This window comes from Octodon degus, unplaced genomic scaffold (genome assembly GCF_000260255.1).
Source record: "Octodon degus isolate 3935 unplaced genomic scaffold, OctDeg1.0 scaffold00288, whole genome shotgun sequence".
Classification (NCBI taxonomy): Eukaryota; Metazoa; Chordata; class Mammalia; order Rodentia; family Octodontidae; genus Octodon; species Octodon degus.
The window spans coordinates 1,228,575-1,235,528 of record NW_004524864.1 but is presented as its reverse complement, the minus strand read 5'-3'; the positions used below and the strand labels follow the sequence as shown (position 1 = coordinate 1,235,528).

The 6,954-nt window shown below is 38.4% G+C and overlaps 1 pseudogene; it reads right to left on the bottom strand.

The window, feature by feature from the left end:
* Nucleotides 1-253: 253 nt before the first annotated feature.
* Nucleotides 254-6,171, bottom strand: LOC105741097 (annotated as a pseudogene).
* Between the last annotated feature and the right edge of the window lie 783 nt (nt 6,172-6,954).

Below are 6,954 nucleotides of genomic sequence, written 5' to 3'. Positions count from 1 at the left end.
TAAAGAAGTTTTATAATTCACACCTCAGAAAAGTCTTGTTTCTAGATTCTAAAAATTTTAATGATAGGGAGTAATCAGGAGATAACAAGGTGAACAGGACAAAGAGTAAAAGATGCTAACACTACACATACACAGTCAGATATCACTTTGTGTTTCTAAATTCTTCTAGCTGAGAAAAACAGCCAATCCTCTACCAGAATGTAGACACTGATGTGAACGGAGTTACATACTATTCTAGGTTTCCTACTATGGATCACGACTCAGCAGACACGGCCACTGACATCAGCAACTGCCCAACTGCTTTCATTGTAGTCATGGGAACTGGAAAGAGACATCTGAGCCTGAATAGATGGACTGGACTAGGGTACATGAGGAGAGCATGATTTCTAGGGAGAAAAGAAAAGGTGATAAAGTATGATCTTTACCTAGATGCGGTAGTATACACATGCAATCCCAGCCACTCAGGGGGCTAAGGCAAGAGGATTGTAAATTTGAAGACAGACTGAGCAAGTTAGTGAGATACTGTCTCAAAATAAGTTATAAATGGTATGGATGCAACTGAGTGGAAGAATGTGCCCAGGTCGTAGCTCCAGTTCAGTCTCAGGAGAGGGGGGAGAGAGAGAATATAACATACACATAAGGAAATGTGGAAGAATAAGCGACAAGCAACAAGTAATTCTGTTAGAAAACTAAGTTTTGGGTAGAATTTCTTTACAACTTGCTCTGGTTTCTGAAGACGCTGAATCGACCATTGATACTATGATGGCCTAAACCCAGACTCTTAGCACAAGTATTGCCATGACAAACTTTAGCTGACCCCAGAGTTGTAAAAACAGGCCGATTGTGAAACAAGTAACCATACAGAGGAAATATACCCTGAGAAAGCGCTGACCCTAAACAATAACAGGAAAAAAGTACCCAGATATATAGCAAGAAAAAAATCTGCCTGACAGGCAGGATGCATGCTGATCTAACTGCTTCATAAGCAGGATATACATTTTATTCTGACGGGAAGAATGCGTGCTGATCTGTTTGACAAGCAGAATATATTGCATATTCTCTTAATATACTCTTCATGATCTCTGGGCAGCACCGCTCACTTAGACTCCGAAACAGGGGTCTATGCTGATGGTTGCTGAGCTCAGCTAATAAAATCCTTCAATTTTTTTTTTTTGTCTTCAATATTTGAGATTTTATTGGTTGTGTTGAGGATCAGTACATATGATTCACTTTGTACACAATTCTTGTGGGGGGCTTTGTGTGTGTGTGTATTTTAGGGAAGGGTCTACAGGGTGCTCAGAGTCTCACTACTAGATTGGACTCATGGTGATCCTCCTGTTTACAGCCTCCCAAGAGCTGGGATTACAAGCGTGCACCATCACGCCCAGTCTCAATTACCCTTTCAGGGAGCCCCGGGGTGGAGCTGGCATGGCATGGCGAGGATCCAATCCCCGGGCTCTGCACCTGCTTGCAGGCACTTTAATCTGCTGAGCTATTTGGCAGGCCCTGTACACAATTCTTAACACACATACCAAAAAAAGCCATGTATTGCTTTTCAGTTATTCCAGTGACTTTCCAGCTTCAAATTTGGAGACAAATTTTCTGTAAGAGGATTAAGTACCAGTATCTTCAAATGCTGACAAAGTGTCACTTAAGTCCCACCAATTCACAATTTTGTATCACATACACTAGATGTTCAAATTTTGATCTTTCATACCACATTAACAAAATGAGGCAAACCAGACTACCACTACTAAAGATGTTACAGAGTGCACACGATTCTGACAGGGCAACAATTAGGAAGTAGTTTTCTTTAAGAAACAATTCTACTAAAAACATGGGAATAGAAGTCACTTAAAGTATCCAAGATATATTAGATGCATGCCTATAATTCCAAATTGCCATTTAGTATGCTTTGTATTGCAGGATATAAAATTAACTCCCACCTATAGAATGTTAAACTGACACCCAAGACAATCAAAGCCTGCCATAATTCAATATCCCACCATTTCTGGTTGTACCAAAAGATAGACAACCAGAGAATGATTTCACCTCTAAAAAAAAATAATTTACACTTAAAAAATGTGATGAAGTAAGATTCCCTCCATTTTAAAAATGTTTCTAGAGCTACTGAAAAACTTGCATTTACAAAATAGTTGATGAAAATATTTCTCTGTATTGTACAAGAAGGGAGACAGGGAGCTCTGACAAGACATGGTGTGTGATTGATCAGACTTGGCTTCTTTCTCTTCTGCATCACCAGAGGAGGCTACATTCTCCTCATTTTTAGTTTCTCCATTTTCTGCAGCTAAATCTTCCTTAGTTTCTTGCTTAGCCACTTCAGCCTATTTCCCTTGGCTCCCCTTTTCTCTTTTTTATTTATTTATTATTTGTTTATTGATTTTATTGAGAAATAAATAGCAATGAGACAGTTTCAAAACCGATTAGTAGGACAGTTTCAATGATTAATACATTGCATATTGTTGTCTTCATAGTAGCTATTCATAGTACAAGATGCAAACATAATATCCTGTCCAAACACTATTAGTATAAATCTTTCTTCTCATTGAATTAAGAGAAAGTAGCTATATATCTATCCGAACTATTTTGTATACACAGATACAAAATGGCATTTCATTTATACTCCCTTTTTTGTTTAGATTTGTCAGAGATCAGTATTCCACTGCCATTTAAATATTGTAGGTGGTGACTTCAGCAAAATAATCCACTATAGTTGAGTAGTCCATAATAGTAGTGGGTTATCTGTAGAACTGGCAATGCCAGAAGGCGTTGACTTGAGCCTTTTATAGCTTAGTATATTAATATGTCTTTATTTTTTATGCCTCAGTCTTATACTTTTCTGCTGGATGGTTAAGATCAAGATAAAGCAAGACCTGTATAACAAGAAATGTAACTTTTGTATGTGACAAGGTCAGTCAAATCCCCTCAGAATTTACCCTGAAGCCCTGTATCACAGTTTGTGGATCCTTTGTCAGTGTCAACCATCATGTCATATCAATTACTGCTACACTGTCTCTCAAGTAAATGTTTGTTTAAAAAAAAAAGGGTAATAAATGAAAACTTGAGATAAGAAAAAAGTCATAGGACTGTCCTGTACAATGCTGTATATGGTTAGATTTCTAAACTTCTTTTGTAAAACTATGTAATTGTTCATTTCTATTTTTTTAATTTTTTTTTAATTTTTTCTTCACATTCTGTAGAGATTTAAAGTTTAACATAGCAATACTTGTTGGAAAATACCTGTTCCATGTTATGTCTATGATGTTAGATATTCAGACAGTGAGGTTAAGCTCAACTGCCTATCTTATAGGGTAATAATTTCACTAAGCTTCTCTTCAGGAGGGTTAACAACTTAAGTTCGCAGATCAAAAATTACTAAAAAGAAGGGCTGCGAGGACAGCCAACATTTTGGCTCTAGCCCTTCAGTGAGGACTCAGGACATAAGAGAACCCGTACTATAACATCATGTAACTGAGATGTGTCCCAAATTTTCTGATCAAGGAGATTATGGGGCCACAGAGGAATGTGATCAATGATGTAGAGTGTGCCTAAGGAGGGTCACATGGAGAGGAAACATTCTCTCAGGCTTTCACAGAGAGCAAATTGATCAAGCAATGGCCATGACCCTTGTCCCTTTTGCTTGCACTTTCTTGTCCGAAGATTTAGCCTTTCTTGCTGCCTTTTTTGTCTTCACTTTCACTTTAGCTGAAACAGGTTCAGCAGACAACCTTGCCGATCTCCTTTTGGGTTCCTCCTTCACCGCCCCTTTGGCAGAGCTGATCTCTTGGGCATCTTAGCAGTGGCGCAGGGGATGAGTACATTTGGAAGCTGCAGGTCTAGGAGCATGGGAGCCTCTTGAAGCTACCCAGCTCCACCACTACCGTTCCTCCCGCCACCAGAGGTGCTGGAACCCACCTCCTTCAAATTTTTAATTGGCACCTTGGATTCCTATATTGATTATGAACCCACAACAGAATTTCCCCTGAAAATTTTAATATTTCTTTGGTTATAATAGGAGTTATATTGTGCTTGCTTTGTTTGGCATAATACTATTTTTGATATGTACTTAATATTCAAGTATTCCTATGTAATTTATAGTTATAAGAAATTCAGAAAATGTAATTGATCTTGATTGTAAATGCACAATAGTCACTGAATCAGTTAAACAAAGATTTAAATGATCTTAAGTGTAAATTGGTTATATATTATGCTATTTAGCAATGCAACTTTTTATATGTTTTTTAGATAGATAGATAGATAGATAGATAGATAGATAGATAGATAGATAGATACATAGATACATAGATAGATACATAGATAGACAGACAGACAGATATTAAATATAATCAGCCTGTTTATATTTCTATTAGGTTACTTAAAAAAAGAATGTTCAATGTTATGATAACTGATGGTTTGATAAACTTCACACAGAGACAAGGCATACTGTTTGCATTGTTTTCCCCAAGAGAAAGAGCTATGCTCACCTTGAACTTGTCTGTGGTGCTTTGCCCTCTGAACAAAGCCAAGAGATTCAGGCATAATATATCTTGAGTAATCAGATCCTGAAAGATGCAAAAGAATTAACTTCCCATTATTTGGTAAAAACAACTGTCACGTATTAATTTTTAATTTTTTAGACTCCAAAATTACTAAGTTGTTGCCAAAGTAATAGGTTTTATAAGGTATCAATATTGCTACAGGGGATTTTTGGTGTTTTATTAATGAAGAGAATTTACTATCTAAGAAATTATTAAAGCCTGAGTGTCTAGCTCATGTTCTGGCCACCATTAGCATACTCAAAAGACAGACCTTAGCTGATCCCCACAGACTTGCAATTTTCTCCTGCTGCTGTTTTCTCCATCGCAGATGATAGAAATTCCATTCCTCTTTTTACTGAAGATAAAAATATTGGAGTTCTCCTTCATTGTGTTCTGTTCTCACACTCCACAGCCAATCCAGAGAAGATTTAGTTTTCTAAACCTTCAAGTTGTAGCCAGATCTGCCCACTTGTTTCCACACCCACTTCAGCTCAAGTTCTTCCCTCCTGGCCTATCTCAGTGACTTCCAAACGGGTCTCTGGATCATTTCCCCTTGCTCCTCTTGTAAGGGTCGAGTCGCCACGAAGGAAGACCCCAAGAGTCAGTCTCTCATGCAAATCACAAAGGGAAAGTTTATTATCTACGTATACGTAGGGCGGCCTGCACATGCAGGAGCAGAGAGCGCCTCTAGTGAAACAGGCATAGTTTTTTAAAGGCAAAAACCACAAAATGGGGGAGGGAGCAAGCATGTTACAGAAGCAAATCGCATTGGTTAGTGTAGGTTGACCTTTACAATAATTGGTGAGTTACAATACTGGATGACCAAATGGAGTAAGTCTGGAGGTAGCTGAGGGGACTAACCTTGTGGTTGTCATGTTCCGGGAACATTTTTAAGAAATCGAGGCATTGTGACCTGGGACATCCTGTTGTTATGACTTTCAATAGTGAGGCCTTGGGTTTGGGAATGTATGTCTCTTGCAAGAATTTAAACAAGGGGAGGGCCAAGGGCAACTTCTTGGCTGACTCAGTCGTTTTCCAAGTAACAGGACCCCATCCAAGGTTATCTTATGTCCTCTTTGTTTTAGGAACATGGATTGCTCAAGCTCTAGGGCCGTAAATCAGTGAGTGGGTCCTTTTAATTGAAACACATTTTATCTATTTATTTCTATATGTGATCTTAAAATTATTTGGGCTTTACACTCTACAACAAGAAAAATCTTTTAAAGCATCCACCAAATCAATGGAATCATGTTTTCCTCTGCCTAGACCCTTAGCAATTATCTGTACCCCTCAGTGTTGAAGCTTAAATCTTTAATAGCACCTAGAAAAAAGCATTGTTACAGCCACTCTGTCCCACTAATTTCTCCCTTACTCACTTCCAGCCACACTGGTCCCTTTTGTCTTCTGTCCTCAAAAAATACCTAACGTGCTCCAATCTCTGGAGTCTCCTTACTTTTAGTTCCATTTGCCCAGAAATATCTTTCTCTGGGTATCTGTAAATCTTACTCCCTGACTTACAAGTAACTTTTTTGCCAATAAATCTTTTAATAAGCGGCTCCCTGCTCATATTTTGCACTTCCTTGGTGGGCCTTCTTTGCTCCACGGCAGCCATCACCACCTATCACATGAAATGCAGAGCCTCTCCAAACAATGTGGGCACACTTAGAAGTTCACCATACAGATCAAGGTCTGTACACTACGGCCGCCACTCTGAGAAGCTCTTGTAGTTGTAGAGGTGAAAGGTAGCGTATTAATCTCAGGATGACTCAAAGTTAGTATTAAAGCATTTATACAAGTTTCTCTTTTCATGGTTACATTTTTTGGTGGACTCTGCATATCCTCATTTGTGTACCTTTTCCCTCACATAGAGGAGAAAGCTCCAGGAAGTCAGAAACTTTGTTTTGAAGATTGCTCCATTATTGCACTGAAAACTGAGCTTGACACAGAGCGCCCACTTAGTACAGAGTTATGGAATGAATACAATCTTGCAAATACATGGGCAATAGTAGAGATTAATGTGAGCCATGAAAGGAAGGAGAAAATATAAGGTACGTGTTTATAAGGAAAACTATACAAACTGGGCACAAATTATGATGAATAGGAAAAAAATGGAAAAATATATATATATATTCCAGCAAAAATAAAACACTGAATCAAGACTATGTAGAGGAAAAAGACTCATAACAAAAACAGAAAATATCACTCATTTCTCCTTCCTTTCCAAGCTTGTCTTCTTTCATTATATCCTGGAGTGTTTGACAAGCTGTCACCAAACATCCTTTAAATGTGGTTGAAGGATCTGCCAGAGCAACATTTTGAGTTTAGGATGAGTCCTCATCTCTGGGGAAACAACTGCCCCTCTCCATAATTCTAGTGTGTGGTGCTCCACCAGCCA